The sequence below is a fragment of the Mus caroli genome, chromosome 9 (genome assembly GCF_900094665.2).
Source record: "Mus caroli chromosome 9, CAROLI_EIJ_v1.1, whole genome shotgun sequence".
NCBI lineage: Eukaryota > Metazoa > Chordata > Mammalia > Rodentia > Muridae > Mus > Mus caroli.
In genome coordinates, this window is record NC_034578.1 from 99,788,631 (window position 1) to 99,809,995 (window position 21,365).

Sequence of the window (21,365 nt, forward strand, 5' to 3'; positions counted from 1 at the left end):
GCTTCTGTTGTTTTCATTGGAATTACATTTTTTCTAGAAGTTTCTGTATATTTATTGCCATCAGATCGTCCTGCCGTGTTAGTGCCCTTTAAGACTAGACACCAACCTTGCCGCGCTTTGCTTCTCTGTCCTGGGAAGGACTTGGTTGTTTTGCTTTTTCTTGCTGTTAGCAGTTTGTCTTTTCGTCAGCATGTGTTGTATGTATCTGTATACATGTATGTGTATTTTATGTCAATTCCCACTCATCTTTATTTTTCCATTTAATCACTTTCTCTGGGTCTACACAATTCGTCTTTTCTTAACATCCCCAGCATGCATCTGCGATGGTGTGTATATGCTCAGCCCAGGGAGTTGACACTATTAGAAGGTATGGCCCTGTTGGAGTAGGTATATCACTGTGGGCATGGGCTTTAAGACCCTCACCCTAGCTGCCTGGAAGCTAGTATCCTGCCAGTAGGGTTCAGATAAAGATGTAGAACTCTCAGATCTTTCTGCACCATGCCTGCCTGGATGCTGCCATGTTCCTGCCTTGATTATAATAACTGAATCTCTGAACCTGTAAGCCAGCCCCAAATAAATGTTGTCCTTATAGGAGTTGTCTTGGTCATGGTGTCTGTTCACAGCAGTAAAACCCTAGGATAGATTTGTGTCAGTTAGGGTTGTGGCAGGAAGTAGATGACATATTCAAAGACAGGTCCGTGAAAGTTTAACTCAGAGAGTATTTGCATAGTGTTCCAGGCCTAAAGACACCCAGGAGAACTGGAGAATACAGATGTCGCAGCAACAGAAGCTACTGATGTGCCTGCATTGTGAAGGGAAGATAGACTTTTTCTAAGTGCCTCTGAAGAGCTGTCACCTTGGATGGGCTGATCTAGAAAAGACAGTGCCTTCCCAACGTCCATGGCAAATACAAGGGACGGAGAATGTCTCGTTGGTGCTGCAGGTCAGAGGACAACTTCTGGGATGTCAGTTCTTTGCTTCAACCTCGTGTCCTGGGGACGGGAAGAAGGCGGTTTCCTCAGCTGCTGATTACTTAGCTGCTGAGCCATCTGGGTGACCCTAGGAATTGCTTTCCTTCTGAAACATGAACACCACTAAACGTTTTCTGCAGTGACAGTCTGTCAGCACATCTACTGGATGTTTGAAAATGTTGTCGTTTATTCTGCTTCTTTAAAAACCATTTTGCTTACCTGAATGTAATTCTTGGTGAACACTCCTTCCTTAAGGAAATTGTTTTCCCTTCTCTTCATTATCAAGATTTTAAAGTATGATTTTCCTAATAATATCTAAGAGGTTGGATAAGGTGTCATTGGAGCATAATTTTTGTAGCTGAAACTATATTGGATGTATATATTTTTTTAATTTTAGAATTTTTTTTTTAATTTTTTTGAGACAGGGTTTTGCTCTATAAAAACCTTGGCTTCCTTAGAATTAGCTGTGTAGACCAGGCTGGCTTTGAACTCCTGAGTGCTGGGATTAAAGGTGTGCACTACCACTGCCTGGTAAGATTTACTTATTTGTTTTATATGTTTCTCAGTATATGTGGGTGGCATGTGGATGCAGGTGCCTGAGGAGGTCAGAAAATGGTATTGGGTACCCAGGAACTGGAGTTACAGGTGACTGTGAGTCACCACGTGGATGCTGAGAACTGAGCCCAGGTCCTCTGCAAGAAGAGCCAATGCTCTTAACCACCAAGCCAGCTCTCTGGCTTCCATGAGATTTCTTTTAGTAACTCAAAAGTAATCAGATATTCACGATATCCTATGCTTCACCATGATTGTTCATCCCTGCTTGAATCAGGCTTTCGGGGAATCTTAGCGCTAGGCTGAGAGGTTTGCTATTAGGTGTTCTACCTCAGTGGGGTCACAAGTCTCTCACCTGTCCTTTGGGGGGAAAAACAAAAACAAAAACAAAAATCATTTGTCTAGACAAATGACTTTAAGGGTTAACTTTAATAGTAATAGTTCGTTTACTTCTTTTCACTTTTGTTGTTTGTCCTTGATGGTTTTACGAGCTTACCAATGTACTTAAAAGATGCTTTGGATTTAGAGTGTATCACTCATTGAGAGTATTAGATAACGGGCTCATTCCAACCACTGTCAAACACAAAGATGGTCTCTGTGTTTTCCTTTCACACATCTCTTACTGAATACACTTAGGAGGACGGGAAGTGCCTTTCTTGAGGGATATGAGCCAGTAGGATTTCGTATGTGCACGTGTGAGTATCGCCATTATCTAAACACAAACTATCTTCCTTGTCTCTAAAAGAAACAGTCTCCATCCAGGAGTCTCTTTGCTTTATTCCCATCTCTGATCCCTGCCAATACTGTAGCTTTGCCATTTCTGATCACTTTATATAAATAGAAGAATATGTTATGAGGTCACTTATGGCTAGCTTTTCATTTAGCACAGTGTCATAGTTCACTTCTGTTGTAGCACATATCTTTTTTTTTGGCTAAGTACTTTCCATGGTGTAAAGATATGCAATTTTTGCTTATTCGTTTATCAATTAATCAACATTGGGATTTCTTTTTCTACTTTTGGTTACTCTAAGTATTTGAATACAGGTGTATACTTGTGGGGACAACTTATTCAGGTTTCTTGGGTATGTCTTGGAGCGGAATTGCTCACTGAGGTGTAGGGAGTCCTATGAGAGTGTCCCATGCTGTTAACACAAGGATCTGATACTCCAAAAGTGGACTGTTTCCAGGATCTAGTTGGGTGCTGATCTGGCGTTGACCACTTCAGTGTTTCTGTTCTTTTTCTCCATTTGAGCTTGCTTCTGATGTCGGAGCCTGCAGCTCCCTCTGGTGGGAACCTTGCTGTCGCACCCTGCAGTCCTCATCTTGTTTGTTGCTTCTTCCTGGAAGCTTCTCCTCCCACACCCCAGGGTGGGGCAGGCTCCTGCTTCTGTTTAGCATCCTCCTTGTCTCCTCTGAGTTCTTTCTTTTTGTAACTTGAAGCGTCCGGGTGACTGATTTCACATCTGTGTCCCTTCTTAGAGATCCACGGCGGCAGGGGAGTTGTTCTTGGTTGCTGGCTGCTGTGTCTCTATCATCTAGGGTGGTCTTGGAAATGAAGGGACCTCAGAAGGAATCTGATGATAAAGGGGAAGTATGAATGGGAAGTATGACTTTACATTGTAAAGTCAGTCCATCAATCCAGCGGGGATGTGGTTCAACAACTGTGGTGACTCACTGTCACTGTCCACCCTTAACTATGAGGCTGTTTTCAGAGAGATTTAGCCGACCATGGAAGACCCACCATGAACATGGTGCCTCCCCATCTCTACGGGCTGGGGTCCTGGACTGCAAAGGAGGAAGTGAAAACATCTGTTTCCTGGCGGGATGGATGTAAGCAGCTGCCTCATGCTCCTGCCAGGATGCCTCCCCAACTTCAATGAAACTTGGAACACAAGCCTTTCTCTAGCAGCTTTTGTTAGGTGATTAATCATAGCAATGGGAAAGGTAACTAACACAGCCCCTGCCAGAAAAACAATGCGTGCAGCCTCTTTAACAACTCTGGGGGCTGTAACTACAAGGTCAAGGTGTTGACAGGCTTGGGACCTTCCAAGGCCACTTGCACAGGGTCTGTTCTATGGCTCCCTCTCTGGCTTCTTTCTAAATGGCTGCTCTCCCTCCATTTCTTCACAACACCTCAACTCTGTGCATGTTTCTGTAGCCACATTTCCAGTTTATTGAAAGATAGTGGTCTTGTGACTTAGGCCTCACCCTGATGACATTTTAACTGGGATTACATCTTGGAAGACTCTGTCTCCAAATAGATTATTGCTCTGTGGAACTGGTTATGAGTGTGTTAATGCACATGGGGTTTGTGTGTCTGTTGGTGCAAAATTCAACCCACAAGTGGTTAAAGCTTCTTCCTTTAATGACAACTGGAGTTTGAGGCTGAGAGGGGTCGAAAGTTTTTGGTGCCCTGTGGTTTTTTTTTTTTTTTAATTTTTAACGTTTTTTTTTTTATTACGTATTTTCCTCAATTACATTTCTAGTGCTATCCCAAAAGTCCCCCATACCCCCCCCCCACTTTCCTACCCACCCATTCCCATTTTTTTTTGGCTCTGGCGTTCCCCTGTACCGGAGCATATAAAGTTTGCGTGTCCAATGGGCCTCTCTTTCCAGTGAAGGAGTTACAGAGACAAAGATTGCAGCAGTGACGAAAGGATGAACCATCTAGAGACTGCCATATCCAGGGATCCATCCCATAATCAGCTTCCAAACGCTGACACCATTGCATACACTAGCAAGATTTTGCTGAAAGGACCCAGATATAGCTGTCTCTTGTGAGACTATGCTGGAGCCTAACAAACACAGAAGTGGATGCTCACAGTCAGCTTTTGGATGGATCACAGGGCTCCCAATGGAGGAGCTAGAGAAAGGACCCAAGGAGCTAAAGGGATCTGCAACCCTATAGGTGGAACAACATTATGAACTAGCCCTGTGTGTTTTAAGGTAACAGGAATAACGCCTGGCCAATGGTCAATGGAGTCACACAAAACCTCCCTCATGTAGAAGATAGCTGCTTCTCTTTAGATTTGAGTGTGACCCTTTACCTTTGAGGAATAATATAACACTTTGAAAAAACAGGATTTAAAAAATGAAATAGCTGTAGCGGTGTCACATGCCTGTAATCCTGACGTGTAGGGGCCTGAGGGAGGATGATAATACACGAAGTTTTAGGCTTGATTGGGATTCATAGCCTGGGCTACATAGTAAGGCCCTGCCCCCTACCCCAACAAAACAAAATAGAATATCCACAAACAAACATCCAACAAACAAACAATAAGCAAACAAAATAAAATTTCCTCTTGTCTTATCTAACCTGTGGTTATGTTTGAGAGATATTTCAGGCCCGGTATAAGGATATGTAAAATACTGAGAAATCTTGAGGTAAGTGATTCCTCTAATTTTATCTAAATCCAGTGTTTCTGGAATGTGTCTTAAACCTATTTAAATCTATGTTGGGATATTAATTGTTGACATACCATGTCATTTTTTTTTTAAGTTTTAAATGAAAATTGAGGTCTCACTGTGTAGCTCAGGCTGGCCTTCAATTTGCAGTTTCTCTGCATTCCTAGTGCTGAGGTGCCAGGTGTGTGCCAGCACTTCTGTCTAGTATATAACTTATTAGCATATATATCTTTTGGTCAGATGGGGTTGGGAAACAGTGGGCATCTTCTGTGGCAGGGAAGGAGGTGACAACCCCAGTACCTCCTTTCTCTGCTCACCTTCTTACCTCCCTCTGTCCATTGCCGATACTCCTTTCTTCAGTGCCGAGATCTCTTCACCTGGGTTTTCTCTGAATGGTCAAGAACCTGATTGTGGATGCTACCATGCAAGGCACAAAGCTGGGTTGACTGGAGTGTTTACAGGAAATTTGTGAAGAAATCCTCCTCCTTCACCCTCTCCCTCTTGGAACACTTAGAGCCAAACACAGGGCTTTTTCTGAGTCTCCACATGCCACCGTGGTGACCAGTCACACATGAGTGCCTCAAGCTTCTCCTATTGTAGGAGGTTGATTTAAAATGACAGAGGCAGCGTTAGGTTTTTAATTCTCCTTGCTGTGAACCCCACGGGAGATTGTGAGAACCCCATCTAGACTTACTCGAAGGCATCTGCCCCTTCCCTGTCCCTCCCACTTGAGAATGAGGAGGCTAAACGCTCGGGAAAACCCCAGATGGACAGCTGTAGCTTCCTGCAGATGGATGGAGTAACATTGCCAGCAGCCTGTGAGTCACCCCACCTCAGCATCTCAACTCATTACCATCTGCCACAGAACACCAATCACTGTTTTCTTTAAGCAACATCTGGGTTGACTGCTCAAAGGTATTAGTGGATGACCAGAAGGAGGAAGAATGGACCAGAATTCCCTAAGCATCAGCTAGGAGTTTAACTTCCCTTTGTGTTAGGTTCAGAATAGGTGAGGCTTTGTTTAAAGTACCCTGGGAAGACCTCACTGGCCAAAGAGCTATAGAGAAAGATGTGGAGTTCTGGGATGAGTTTAATGTTAGGGCAGAGGATTCTGTCCTAAGAAAAGGACTCTAGAGTCCATTCTGTTTCTTGATTTGGAGGTCCCCCTAGCCTAGAAATTGATTAAGATCTCTGGTGACTGCTTTCAACGCATGTACCTTTTGATCTAAAATCATCCCCATGTCATAGGTTCTATTACAGCTATCGAAACCGAGAAAAGATGGTCACCGGCGGAAGGTCACACATGGAGGGATTCACATCCAGATTTGATTGACAGGACCCACCCACCTTTCACCTCTGCTACAGTTGTGTTGAAGAGGATGAGTGAGCACAACGATTCATTTGAGTGCAGAAAAGGAAACTGAGGCACAGAGCTGCTGAGGCCCTGCTGAGATCCTGTGGTGATAGAAATGGAGGGCTCCAAGACTGGGCTCTTTGAAGACTCATGATGATTGTGGTAACCCCCGAATTACTGATACTAGAGAGATTTCAGTGTTGTACAGACAGTTTGACTCTGTGTCCCCTATCGTTAGAACGGCACCGCCTCTGTGTCTCAAAAACCAACACTCAACCCTCCTCCGATAACTCTCCAGGTGCCTGTCCTTGAGACCTTAGAGAAATAACAAGCTCAAGGGAGACCACGGAAAAAGTAAAAGGTAAACAGAGGTCAGGTCACAGACAGTTATGATTGGCCATGAAATTAGTCCTTGAATAGACACCCATTAACCCCCCCTTCAGTACTATTCCACCGTCTATTCCCCCTTTCTGTGAATATTCACACTATTCCTATCCTGTTTTCTGGACTCAGGGTTACTTGCCAGCATTCACGCAGTGAGTGCTAGGTGGGCAAACCAACTTCAAAAGACTCTTTTGTGAGTTGCAGCGGGCTTTGCAATTCTTGTGCTCGTCTGGGTTTCTCGTGGACTTGGGGCACAACAATGATCCCTAAATGTTGGCATTCTCCACACTGAACTGCTTCTTCATCCCCCAGGTGTGTGTAGAGAGTGTGAGATAGCATCAGAACTCGGTTCATTAGGGAGAGCCCTTCATAAAACCCTCATGATGTTGCTATGGTTTCTAAAGACAGGGCTTCCCCTATGACCTTCCCATGAACAAAACCCCATCATCTCAGTTTGAAATACAATTGTTCACTGACCTAATTCTTAATGCCTTTCTTTATGAATAACAAACTTGATGTAATGAAGCTTTGTCAAAACTATGAGTTGTCTAAATAGCACCAGCCAGTTTTCATGGTGCGGCCACTTGTGGGCTGAGTATATATGCAAATATTTGATGAAGCGAAACAAGAGTGGGTATGTGAGTGGGTGCTGGGTGGGGGAGAGAGAGAGCATCGCAGTTCTTTGCACTAAGAGTCACTGATGGGAAACGGAAACAATAATGCAAACTATGTGTTGTGTGTGTGTTGTGTGTATGTGCACATATATGTGTGCACGTGTGCATACATGTGTCAGTATGGGTTCCCTTGCAAGCAAGTGTGGAAGGTAGAGGTTTGGTGTTGGATATCCCTTTTTATCTCTGGCTACCTGGTTTTTTGAAGACAAGATTTCTCACTGAGACTGGGCTTTATCGACTGGCTAGGCTAGCTTGTCAGCGAGCCCAGGCTACTCCCAGCAGTGAGATTTTAGGTACACCGTGGCGTGACCTGATCCTTACGTGGGTCCAGGCATCCAAACTTGGATCCCCACGCTTCCTCAGCAAGCACTTTACCCACGGAACCATCTCCCCAGCCACTGAATGGTTCATTTAAAAAAAGTTTTAAAAATTCTTTGTGGGCTCAGCGGTTTAGAGCTCACAGACGGCTCTTCTAGCACACCCAAGTCCAATTCTCAGCACCCACATTGGGCAGCTCCCAATGGCCTGGAGTTCTAGTTACACGGGATCTGATGATTTTGGATTCCCCTAGTACATGTGTGCACTTACGTGTATCTCCTACAGACACACGTGATACATAATTAAAAATAATATAGATAATCCTTTAAAAGATCCTTTGTGAATTAACAGGTTTAAAAAAATAAATAAAACAAATAAAATATATTGTTGTATATCTTTATATAGATTAAAAAATAAATATCCTGTCACATTGTGGCTTGCTAAGGTATTCTCCTTGCCATCAACTTTTATCTGTACCTGCTGGAATATTTTTTAATCCATGGTGTAATGACTGAGATTTAATTAAAAAAAAATCACCCATTAGGTTTGTGCTCATGGATTGGGAAAACTAAATCTTCTTGAAAACATTCCTTATGACCTAAAGCCAGTCTATAGATCCAATGACGTTCCTAGCATAATCCTAGTGGTATTTCATTAATCCTAGTGTTTCATTAAAGCAGAAAAAATTGTACAGCTTGTTTGAAATAATTAAAAGACTCCCAAGTAGCTGTACAGTCTTAAAAGGAAAAAGGTAAAAGGAAGAAACTAGAAGCATTGTACCCCTTGATTTTAAAATATGCTCAAAGTATATCAAACATGTCCATAGTAACCCATATGATGATATTGACATGGAACACACATAGACTAGTAGACCATAATAGAGGATCTAGAATAGATCCATGCGTTCATAGACAGTAGTTCCTCAGGGAGACACCAGGAATGCACAATGGGAAAAGGATAGTTTATTAAATAGATCATTCTAGAAAACCTGAATATCCATGGCAGGGAGGAGGTGTTTGTGGGGAACACTCACTCATCAGTTAAAAAAAAAATGTTAGAACTCCAATCGGATCAAACACCTAAATATAAGAATTAAACTTTGAAAGCCCTCAAAGAGAACATGTAGAGCTGCTGACTTGTGAGAGCTGCCTAGCAAACACTTTTTTTCTTCTTCTTTTTATAAGGTTCCCCAAGCCGTGAGCAAACTGAAGAGCTTCTGCCAGGTTAAAAAAAAAAAAAAAAAGAAACCTACAGAATGGGAGAAAATATTTACAAATTAAACATGCGGCCATAAGGTCTCTGAAAGAATGCCGTTGATAACTAGGAGGAGACGCAAATCAAAACCTCAAACAGACCTCATCACCTCACTCTAGATAGAACAGCTCTTTTCAAAAAAGACCAAAGAGGGATGATGCTTATAAAAAGGAGTAGAGGAGAGCTGGGTGTGCTGGGGCAGGACTGTAATCCCGGTGATCCAGGAGGCAGAGGCGGGCAGACCGCTATGAGTTCAAGGTCAGCACGGTCCACGTGATTTAGCAATCTCGCTACCGGAGAAAGAAAATAAAATTCTTATGTTTAAATGGACCAACCTCTCTCTGTACTCCCATGTTATGGGAAATTCACAGTAGCCAAGATGTGAAACAACCCCAGTATCATGCCAATACTGTACCTCGGACTGTAACTAATGGCAGTGTGTTGTGTGTTTCACGCAGCTCAAGGGAAGAACTCCGAGTGCCCTTGTACCTGCTACTGCTGCTGCATGCCCTCAGCGTTCTGATTGGTCTATCATGTGTACGTATGTCAGAACGTGAAGCTTCGTCGCAGAAATACACGAAAGTCCAGTGGGCGAGGTAATTACGGGGGCTCATAATTTACTGACACTAAGTGATGGGTAGTTTGTAATCTATCATAATACTCTTTAGTTTTGTAGTGTTTGAAAATTTTCCCTATTAGTTTCATTTATTTTCCTTAAAGGAGTTGTTTCTTGCAGCCCAAGAGCGCCATCTGTAGGTCAACATCGAGGCCTATCTTTTTGGAAAGGATTTGAGCAACAAATTGCTCAAAAAGCCCAGAAGTGAGATTCCAGGAAACTCAGTTACTTTAGAAAACTAACACCAGGGCAACTGTCAAGCATTCTTGGCCTTTGGAAGCAGAGGCTGGGGATAACATGAAAACGAGCTTGTGCTGTCTCAGAGCTGACGGCTGTCAGTACTCACCATGTGCTAACGAATGAGGAACAAGTGGTTTTCTAGATCAAGAGACATTCTTTTCCACGGTGAGTCAGATAGCAACGTTTATAGACCTTGGTTGAGCATTAATTTAGTCATACCTGTTGGCATGATTTAAAAATTAAGACCTATTCATCCACAGAAACAAATAGTACACGGGTGGTTTCGAAAGAACTTAGCAAATAAACAATTTTGAGAATTCTAAAACTTTTAGGGGCTGAGCGATATTGAGTGCTTGTTGTGCAGTCATGGGCACCAGAGTTCCTATCCCAGCACCCATGACAAACACTGGTGATTCTGGCTCCAAGGGAACAGATACCTTCTTCCAGCCTTCACACCTGCACAGGTACTCATATGTGTTTAGGAACTCACCCCTGCGCAGGTGCACACATCTGCACAGGGAATCACACTTGCCCAGGTGCACACATTGGTACAAAGTACTCATATCTGCACATGTACTCACACCTGCACAGGTGCACACATCTGCACAGAGACTCATATCTGCACAGGTGCACACATCTGCACAGGGACTTATAACTACACAGGTATGTGCACCTGTATCCATATATGTGTATACCCCCACACAGATACTCACACATAGATACACACACATACACACACACACAAATAAATAAGTAAATAATAAATACATAAATATTTCTAAAATGTTCTAATTATAACTTCTAACACTGGAAAGTAGTCCTGTGAAATTGCCACCACACTAACAGATCGGTGTCTCTTAGGTTACCCAGAATCTGTGGCTGTGTCAGTTTTCTGAAGCTCAGAGGCTTTGGGTTTCGACTTTCATCGAAAAACCATCCCTCATGTATTTGTCCCTTCTCTGCCCGAGTAATCATCGGCAGGCTGAGCACCGTTTTAAGCAGGAGACAGAAATGACTGGCATTAAATATCTGCCTCCTCTTTCTTTCTACTTTTTTCTATTTAATCCTCATAGCTACTCCTGTATCATTTGCATGTAAATTAATTTCTAGGCTAGCCTCAAGTACAAGTTGGTTGCTTAAACAGCAGAATTATGTGTTCCCATGGTTCTCGAGGCTGGGAATCAGGCACCAAGGGCTTGGGGGTCTGGTTTCTTCTGAAGGCCTTTCCTCCTGCCACTAGAATGACCGCTTTCTCCATGTGTCTCCATCTACCTCTCCTTCATCCTCTGGGATTGGACCCTGCCACTATGACCTCATCTAATCTTAATTACCTTCTTAAATGCCACATTCTGAGGTTCTGGGGGTAGGGATTTCATCATAAGAATTTGGGATAGAGGACATAATTTTTTATTATTTGTAATCCATGTTTTGTCCATGAGGAAGCCAAAACTTAGAGTCTTTCAGTAGCTCCCCCAAATCTCTCAACTTCTGGATTTGGCTCTATTTCTATCATCTGCTCACATGGCAGGCTGGGATCCTGTCACCCTCTCTTTATGCCAGGGCACACTCACCCTGTGTTTCTGTGGTTTGAATGAGAATGGTGCCCATAGACACCATTGTTTGAATGCTTGGTTTCCAGTTGGTAGAACTGTTTGGGAAGGCTTAGGAGGTGTGGCCTTGTTAAAGAGGTTTGACCCTAAAGGTGGGCTTTGAGGTTTCAAAAGCCTATGCTATTTCCAACTAGTACTCTCTCCCTGGCTTTTGTTTGTAGATTTTGATGTAAGCGCTTAGCCATTGCTCCTGTTCTATACCTGCCTGCCTGCTACCACACTCCTTTTCATAGTGGTCATGAACTCTACTACCCTTTGGACCTGTGAGACCCAAATTAACCATTTTCTTTTATAAGTTACCTTGACCATGATGTCTCTTCACAGCACTAGAAAATTAACTAAGACACCTCACTTTTTGACATAGCTGATCAACCCTCGCTCAACTCACCTGTCCTTTGCTGGTTTTGAGAATAACAACCAAATTTCTATTTCTTTTTGCTCCCATACCAAAGTTTATTTTAATCTATATTGTACTTAACACAGCAATAGGTGAAGGTTTTGACTGCCCACTCCTCTGGAGAAAATGACACAGGCCATTACAAACTCAGAGGTAGGCTAATTTTTGCCCTTATTTCTTGTCCTTGGATCACCCTTAGTAGCCAGCGCTTCAGAAGCTCCAATCTTTCTTATTTTCGACTTCTAACCTCTATACAATCCATCCACAGACATTCCTCTTCTTCTACTAGTTCTCTCCATCACTCCATATTCCTTTTATCTGTTCCTCAGGAAAGATGCCTGAGTCAACTGCTCTCTTAGACGTGAAGGCCCACTTCTAGCAAACCAACAGTTGTGACTCAAAATACATGAAAACAACTCCCACATGGCAATTTCCATCCGTGGGGAGCACCAAGCAGGTATATCCTATCTCGTTATTGATGGTCTTGGTACATGATGTTTTGTTACTAGCAGTAACACTATGAATCACAACGCTTCCTGTTCAATGGCTGATACAGCAGGTATATGTACCTTTGTTCTCTTTCAATTCCTTTGAAGAAGTATAAACCTGAGTATAATAATAGCGTATTTCTACTTTTACAGAAATACTTTAATAGTCATGATCAGCTGGGGGAGATTAGTAGTGATGTCTACCTTTTAACTCAGGAGCCTAGGCCTCAGAGAGAGCACATCTAGCTGGCCCAGTCTCTCTCCGTAGAAGAGCCAGTTTGTCAACTTGCTGCTGGAGTTGCCTCATCCAGCGCTGGGTTTTGTTGAGATTATTTTGTTATGCAAGTCCAGTCATCCAGTTGGGCAGGCTTGCTTCCTAATTACCTCGAGTTATTTCTATGGTGCAACTATTTCGTATCACATTTAGGATCCAGGTCTGCTTTCATTTGCATTCATCTCCATCTGTGGTGTAGGATGCATCGGAGTGACTACCCCAGTCTGGAACACAGGCTCTCCCCAGACGTCTAGACTTCCAGTGTGTCTGAGCCTGCTGCTCCTTAGTGCGTTCAGCACTGTGAATCTACTATCTAGGTGTTGGTTTGGAGTCCAAACAATGATTCGCTTTTAGTACCTACTTTCTATGTATTTGGGGCTTTGCAGAGTGGCTTAAACTCAGAGCCTTGCATGTGCCAGGCTATCACCAAACTACCCACTCCGCCATTACCTAATTTTTTAAAAGTTTTTTTTTTTTTTCATTTTCTTGGAATCTAGTGGAAAGCAATGGCAAGTGTCTCATTTCTAAAGGTGAGAAGCCCATATAGGCAAGACAAGTGTTTATGGAGACTTTGCTTTTGTTCTTGAGCTGAAAAAAGGCTTGATAGCATGGTTTTAGATATCGATAACTATGGCTTTAGACCACCTCATTAAAAATTCAAGATTCTAGAGCAATTAATGTAAAGGGAAACACACCTGTTTGCTGACATCATTAAACAAGTGTATAAGGACCAAAAACTGTTTAGGAGAAAGTTGAACTTGGATTTTTTCCTGGACAAAGATAAATCACTTATTGTGTAAGTAGTGGATATAAGGGAGGGTTCTATATATCAATTTTAATGGATCCAAAGAAGTAAAAGCCCAGTGCCTAACTCTGAGACTCTGAAAGCTGTCAGGTAGGGTCCTTGCACCTGATGCCTAAAAGATATGACTATGTTGACAGTTAAAGTAGTGTTCTTTTCTTGTTGTTGTTATTTGCTCTACGTTTTTCTGTGAAATATTTCATATATGTTTATATCTTTATTATAGTTTATTTTTTATTTTAGTACATGGATATAATCCTCGCTACTCTTTGGTTGCATTCTTTCAAGGTTTTGTATGCTGGATATGTACAGACAAACATATTAAACATGTACACACATTATGCAGTAACACTACACACACACACACACACACACACACACACACACACACCCCTACCTACGTATGCTTAGAATTATATTATACATCCTCTGACACAAGGTATCCCCTTCCCTTAATACACAATTAGTTGGTTTCCATGACAACCAGTAGACCTACTTTAAATGGTGCTGTATTTTCAAAGACACACAGGTTCTAAGTACACAGGTTACTGTAAAAAAGGAGCCCAACATGAATTCTACATTCCTGTTACAAATATTATCTATATATTTAGTTTGCCAGTTTTATCTGGTAGATTTGGATCTATCTAGCTGGTTGACAGAGATGCACCAGCTTGGCCTGTTTAAGCATGAAGAGAGTGTCTGAATCTGGGAGGCCACTTGGATAATCAAAGATGATCAGGGCTTGGTGTAGGACAAGCTCTCTGGGTTTCTTTGCACTGCTTAGCTTTGGGTTCTTTATAATACATCTCAAGTTAGAACATGAATTAGGTCAAAATGCCTTTAAGCTACTATCTCTTTCTCTGTGTGTGGTTATTCCCCCCCCAGGCAGCAATGGGGGAGTGAGACTTCGCCACATAAATACTCTTTACCCATCTCTCTCTGAAGGCATCCTCTGGTGACTGGAAACCTGTATTTTAATACCCAGTTCCTTCCTGCCTCCCCCACACCCTCTCTAGCCTCTTTCAGCATCGCCACTTGAAATTTCTCACTATCCATTGTGGATTAGAAATGCTTATTGAAATGGAACACAGGGACAGGAAAAGACGTAGTGACCAAAAAGAGCGGCCTAATGAAGGTCAAAGGTTGTGATGAAAGTGCTCCTCATGGCTTAGATAAATGGGTACACTGTTCATCAAGAGCTTTAGAATAATGGATGAAAAAACACCGGACTGCTTGTTACCATCTTGCACCAGTAGTTCTAAACAGTAAAACCTTTTTCCCATTCCTCAGCTGACCACTCCCATCCTCTCTCCCATCAGGGACACCAGTGGGGACTCCATGCACAGTGAAGATAGCAACAGCTTGGTGTTATCGGTTCCTCCCGGATGAGAGCATCAGTGTCCTGCAGGCCTGCTGTCCATGGGGGAGCCTCTAGCCCCTATATGGCTTTTTGCTTTAAATCAATCAAAAATAACACTATTAAAATTCTCTTCACATTATAAGAGGTCTTTATCTTTTTCTTCTGTGTTAGTAGTGACCATCATGTTGGACGTAGAATAATTCTTCCATTCCAGGAAACATTCTATTGATGCTGTTTTAGATTCTATCAACATTAGTTTCATAAAAAACTACAGTGGCATCATTGCTCAGCTATGATGTATATATGAGAAACACCATATATGTGTAACATGTAATGACATCTCTGAGAATTAGTAGTGGCAAAACAAATCTTAAGTAGATAATATCTACTCATAAAAATCTGAGAAATCCATTCAACCTACACACTGCTGAATGCCCGCTCTGCCAGATAATAGCTGCGTGTTGGAGGTTGCAAAGTAATTCACCAGATACCTGCCTGGGTTTCTAGGTGTCCATTATCTACTTGAGGGAAAGGACAGGGATACAAATGCCATATTGCACAGTGACAGGTACAATTACTAAAGTGTGTTTAAAGTAAGTGTAGAGCCAATATAAAGGGAGGCTTAATAAGCTGTTTCTACCCAGAAGGTGGCAGTTGGCATTTGAAGTCTGTGCAGGGATTAGTGGTATGGTTGTTTGGCTGGAGAAATGAAGGAAAGATGATTTAACGAGGGTCAGTTCATTTCAGGTCACTGCAAAAAGGAACACATGGCTGGTTACCAACCCTAAGGAAAGGAGGCAGGCGGCAGCCCCCATCACCTCCAGGACTAAAGTTAGCTAAACCTGAAGGTGAATTAGGCTGGCAGGATCAGGAATACCAAGCTGGGTTAGAGTCACAGGGGACACATTTCTTCAGAAGTCATGATCTGGTGGAGATCCCAGTTTGGTAACAAGAAATAGTACCAGGGGTTTTGAATCAAAGTTTTGTTGTTTGTTTGTTTGTTTGTTTTGTTTTTTAAGGATGTATTTCATCACCTGGAGATCATGGCATGGGCTCTTGGGGAGTGAAAGGGAGGCAATGAGTGGTAAATATAGGAAAAGAAAGGGGAGAAGCCTTCTAGATCTAGTGGTGAGTTTCATTTCGACAAATGTTGTGGGTTCTTCCCAGAGTTAAAACAGTGGATTAGCCAGAGCCCTAGAAACAAGTGATTATGTTAAACCCTTATCTACTGTAAACATACATGGCACCTACAGAAAGGTACATATTGAGTACAGTTATTATGCTGGCTTTTAAAAATTGGCGAACATAATTACCCCCTCTTGGGGCTGGAGCTTGGTTCAGCAGTTGAGAGAGCACACTGCTTTTACAGAGGATACAAGTTCAACTCCCAGCACCCACACATGCTGCCCCATAACCCCCTGTAACTTCAGCTCCAGGGGATCTGAAGTCCTTTTGGCTTCTTCAGGTGCTGCACTCACACGAAACACACAGACTGACAGACACATATGCTCATGGTTAGAATAAAATAAACCCAGAAAGCAGGTATTTCGGAAGCTCGTTAGGAATGGAGATCCTCTCACGGGTTCCCAGGGCCCCCAGGTGTCCCAGGTATCCCTTACACAACTGGCTCCAGGGAACACAGCGCCAGAAATACTTTTATTGTTATTGTTTTTTAAAAATCAGGACATCAAATTAGGGAAAGAAGTCACTAGAATACTTCTTGGAACCTCCATTTTCAAAGGAAGAAGATGACTTTGTGCAGTAAATATTAATTTTGACTTCCAGGGAAATCTGCCTTAGGAGAAAGTGGCAGATGGATCCCAGATATTAGATACTATGTGTGGAAAGTGGCTGATCACATTAGGAATGCTGAGGGAAAGAATTACTTGGAGTCTCCGTTTTATATAATTTGCAATATAAATTTAGTGGAGATAATCTGTTTGGTTCTACAAATGGGGGAAATGGGTAGGGCTTGTCTAGCCATAGCTTTGAATGAAATGCCAAGCAGTGACCGAGTGGAAATCAAAGTCTTTGTTGAAACCAATATTCTTTCGAAGGCCCCTTTCAAGTTCCCCTAAGGGCTGAAGAGGTTGATCAGTGTCTGAGATCACCTTTGTGGATCTGCCCCCAAATGACCAAAATAAAAACTCCTCTTTGAGGGATCCTCATGAGAAGAGCTCCTCATGGCTAGAGATGGATGAGACAGACACGGGAGAGCAGACCACAGATAATGTTCTGAATTCCGAGGAGAGCCCCGAGGGCCCTGCACTTTTAGGAATGGAGACAGTGAGCATGGGCAGTGAGTAAGATTTTTTGACCCTCTGGGTTTCCTTATGTTTGATCTTGATTGACCCTATAGCTCCATTTCACTTGCTGGTTGAGTCTTACATGAATAATGGTTGCATCTTATTGAAAGCTCACACAGGGCTTGGGGGAAAACAGGAAATCATCAAGAGAGTTAGTTCTAAAAAGAGATGGACTGCACAGGGACCTGCAGGAGCCTTTTGGGAAGGACAGCTGAGGGCAAGGGTTAGGATATCAAGCCTAACCCTTAGGAGAGGGTAGAAAGTAGAATGCCCTTAGCAAATGCTGAAAATTTCACTAAATATAACCATTATTGCTCTGGTGAGTGATTCTGTCTTCTTCATTTGATGAATTTGTGTGTTATCCTTCCGACAGGATAGTAACTCTCTGAAGTTAGCCCCAGGAAGGGAAAACACCGCTAGGACACTAGGTCCCTCTCCCTCCCCCTCCCCCTCCCCCTCTCCCTCCCCTTCCCCCTCCCCCTCTCCCTCTCCCCTCTCTCTCCAAGCTAGCCAGGAATAGAACTTGGAGACTCTATATTCATAGGACTGATCTTTCTGGGTGACAGCAGTCTAGAGGGTTGAATGGGGAAGACGTCCTCTTGTGGCCAGAGAAGTGGCTGGACCCAGAAGCAGAGGCTAGACCAGAGAAGGAAAGGATGGAGGGGGATGTGGTAACCAGGGAGTAGGAAAAGCCTCCTTGAGGTATCTGTTGTCAAAGCATCACCTTTGATTCATTTCCTCCAGTCTCCTTTGCAGATGGACATTATGACTCATGAAGTAGAAACTCCACGTTGTTCAAGCGCACAGTCATCATCATCATCAGCTGTCTACCCAGGCTGTGGTCTTTATGTTTCTACTCTAGAGAAATGCTAACCAGAAGCAGAGCAAGAAACTCTCATCAGGAAATGGTCCAAGTGTGGCCTCTGAACCAACATTGGCAGCATCACCTTGGAAACCATGAGAGATGCAAATTCTGTACTTACCTGGAACTTTAGCCATTGTCACCACCTCCCCCTCTACCCCCAGCTCCCATCACCACCCCCATTACCACAACCACTACCTCCATGACCACACCCACCACCATCATCGCCACCACCACTGCCACTGCTGCCACCACCACCCCATAGTTTTGTAATTTTGTTGTCCCATGGGAGCTGAGAAATTTACAGGTTGGGGAATTTTAAGTATTCGGAGAACTTTGTGGAAGCATGTCTCCCCTCTCACTTGCAGGCAAACTTGGAAAATGGAGCAAATTCTCTCTTTACTCATCATAATAGCACATAATGTGAAAAATGGAAATCAGGGCTTATGCTATCCTCACATCCCGACTTCTCTGAGACAGAGCATGGATCCCTGACTGGCCGAAAATTCACTGTGTGTACCAGGTAGTCCTAGAACTCACAGAGATCTGCCTGCCTCTGTCTCCCAAGTGCTGGGATTAAAAGGCATGTGTCACCAGGCCAGGCTGCTTTTTAGTTTAGTTTTTTTTTTTTAAGGTAGTCTTGATATATAGCTCAGGCTGCCCTTGATCCTGGCTCTGCCTCCCAGGGGTATGCCAGCAGGCCTGGCACCACCTTGAAATGTTTTTTGTTAGGCAGGAGAAGCTGTAGTAAATTGTAAAGCTACAGAAGACATATATACCAAGGCTTTGATCTCCAGAGGTAGTGGTACACCCCTGCAATGAGGCAGGGGCATTGCATGCTTTGAACCAGTCTGAGCTACATAGTGAGACCTTGTTTCAAAGAGATTCTTCTAGGATGTACAAACATCTTGGTGAACTCACAGAATGGAAGATGAAAATGTGGAGTGTGGGTACAAACCGTCCTGCCTTCTTCCTTTGTCTTTAGTAATGGTTGTTCTCCTCATGAAAGCACAGGCTCACTCAGTAGGCCAGCTTTTCCCTTCCTCTGTGTCTTTTCATCTTGTGCTTTGAGCTGCTGTTGTGCTCTCTCCCTTTATCACCATGTCTGGCTTCTTTGAAGAGGTGGCCAGTATGTTACTATTTCTGCCAGAGCTGGGCCAAGGTATACCAGTTGACCTTTTCCAGCTTGGCTGGCTGTGTGAAATTTCACCTGTACCTCTACATGTTTCTGGACTCTCCTTTAGCTGAAGACAGCCCAACTCAGTTGAGTTAAATAGAATTGGTAGAGTTTCTCGATTGATCAAAGGAAAGTACAGAAAGCCCAGTTAAGTTTGAATTTTTTGATAAATAGTGCATAATTTTACAGACTTAGTAAATCCCATTTTAAAAAAAATTTTATTTGGACCTCATGTTTAATTGACCTCCTATCATTTCCTTTTCCTTGTTTGTTAGCTTGCTTGCTTGTTTTGTTTTTCTGAGATAGGGTCTTACTGCATAGTCCAGACTGTCCTTGAATTCCTGATCCTCTGGCCTCAGTCTCTTAAGTGCTGAAATTACAGATGTGTGCCACCAGGCCTGGCAGGTGTTGGGTGGTTTACTCCAAATGATTACTCTTGGAACCATGGGTTCATATCCAGTTGTCTCATCCAGGAGACAGTAAATTTGTTTGTTGTTTTTTGCTTATGAGCATGTGCATGTGCATGTGCATGTGTATGTGTGTGTATGTCTGTTCACGTCGACTGGGTGCATGGGGTGAGGAGTCCACACGTACATGTGTGCTTCTGTACATGGAGGCAGAAGGATAACATTGGATGACTTCCTCAGTTGTGTTCAGTCTTACTCACTGAGGCAGATCCTGAACACAGACTGCACACATATGGCTAGTCTACCTAGGCAGCTCATTCTACCTTTAGAACACAGAATTATAGGAGTTTCCCTCTACCCATCGGGCATTGGGCTTTACACATCTGAACTCTGGTCCTCATTCTTGCATGGCAGGTGCTTTGGCCATGGATCCATCTCCACAGCTCTGCGCTTCATTCAGAAAGGAGCATACTAGCCAGAGAATTAGGGCAAGCTTACATGTAGACCTTGAGCAGAAAAGTACATGTGGGCAGCTAGCCACAGGATGATACCAAGCCCCAGAACGGACTAGCTTAAATTGTGTAAGCATACAGCTTACTTTAAAGACTTTGTGTGAAGAAAGGAATGTAGGATTTGTCACTAATAACTTTTATATATTGTCTACTCCCTGGGATGATTTGGGATATAGTGGGCTAAAGAATATTGTTAAAATTAATTTATTCTGTCTATACTGCTGTAATGGAACATAGCTACCAGAAAGTTTAGGTCACTGTATATAGCTTTTATATTTTTCCCATATTTCATTTGATTGGATGACAGTGGCCTAGAGCAGTAGCCAAGGTAAGGGAGACTCAGTGACCATCAGGTTAGAAGCCAGGGGACAGCCTACCCAGCAAACATTAGACTCTCGTCATTATAAGCTTGTGGCTGAAATGAATGGAGCATTTAGAATCCTCAAATGCAGATTTCACTGTTTAAATTTTCTGGGTTGAATGTTTGCCAAAGAATCATGGCTTCTGCATGTTTGGCCATTGAAAGATGGAGTTGCCTTGGACGTGACGGGAGAGAACAGGATAGGGAGATGGAGGAGAGGACTGTATAGGGGAAGGCTCTGGTTCTTGGATGCTGTGTTGAGTTGTTTGTTTGGTGCTCCTTATCTTTTTCTTCCTCTGGAAATGAAGCAGATTGGCGGTGACCGGCAGCTCTGTCTATATCCGCTGGAAGCAAATGTCCACAGTAATCTGAAGTTTGGGACTTGAAATGACATAGACAGTGGCATTAGGAAGTATGAAAGAGACTCATGAAAATGTTGTCAAACAAATTAAATCTCTGTGAGTCCCTCAACCCCAGAAACTATTTATAGAGCAGGTTCTGAAAGTGGAGCATCCTTTGAGAGCCGAACATCTTTCAGGGTTTTGAAGTTCAGATCTAGGGTTTAAAGTTTTGTGATTGGCAGCTCCTCTCCCTCTTTGCTCACCTGAGGTTCCTGGAAATTGAAGAAATATTGTAAGTGAAGCAAAGAGAAATGTAAGGTCTTCTGGAGGCACAGGGTACCCCTCCCCAACACACACTGTCAGTGGCAAAATGACTTAATCTTTTACGAAACTTCATCGGTAAAGTGCACCAATCACATCAGATTAAAGAATCAGGCCTCAGAAGCACAGACACCCCCCCCCCAATCTGTCAATTCCAGGGTTTCTTCCTGATCAGGATATTACATTGTCCTCCACAGATGTTATGCCTGTGAATTTTAAGATATGACATTTGCTGTTGTTGCTGGTGGTGATGGCACACACCTTTAATCCTAGCACTCAGGAGACGGCAGAGGCAGAGAGGCAGAGAGGCAGAGAGGCAGAGAGGCAGAGAGGCAGAGAGGCAGAGAGGCAGAGAGGCAGAGAGGCAGAGAGGCAGAGA

The 21,365-nt window shown here is 43.1% G+C and overlaps 1 long non-coding RNA gene across 1 annotated transcript in view; it reads left to right on the forward strand.

The window, feature by feature from the left end:
• LOC110301100 overlaps positions 1 to 14,827 on the forward strand; it is a 23,267-nt gene extending 8,440 nt beyond the window's left edge. Inside the window, exons 2-3 of the long non-coding RNA XR_002378679.1 lie at positions 12,105 to 12,232; positions 14,659 to 14,827. This is a non-coding gene — a long non-coding RNA (uncharacterized LOC110301100). The remainder of the gene's footprint in view (positions 1 to 12,104; positions 12,233 to 14,658) is intronic.
• Positions 14,828 to 21,365: the final 6,538 nt, after the last annotated feature.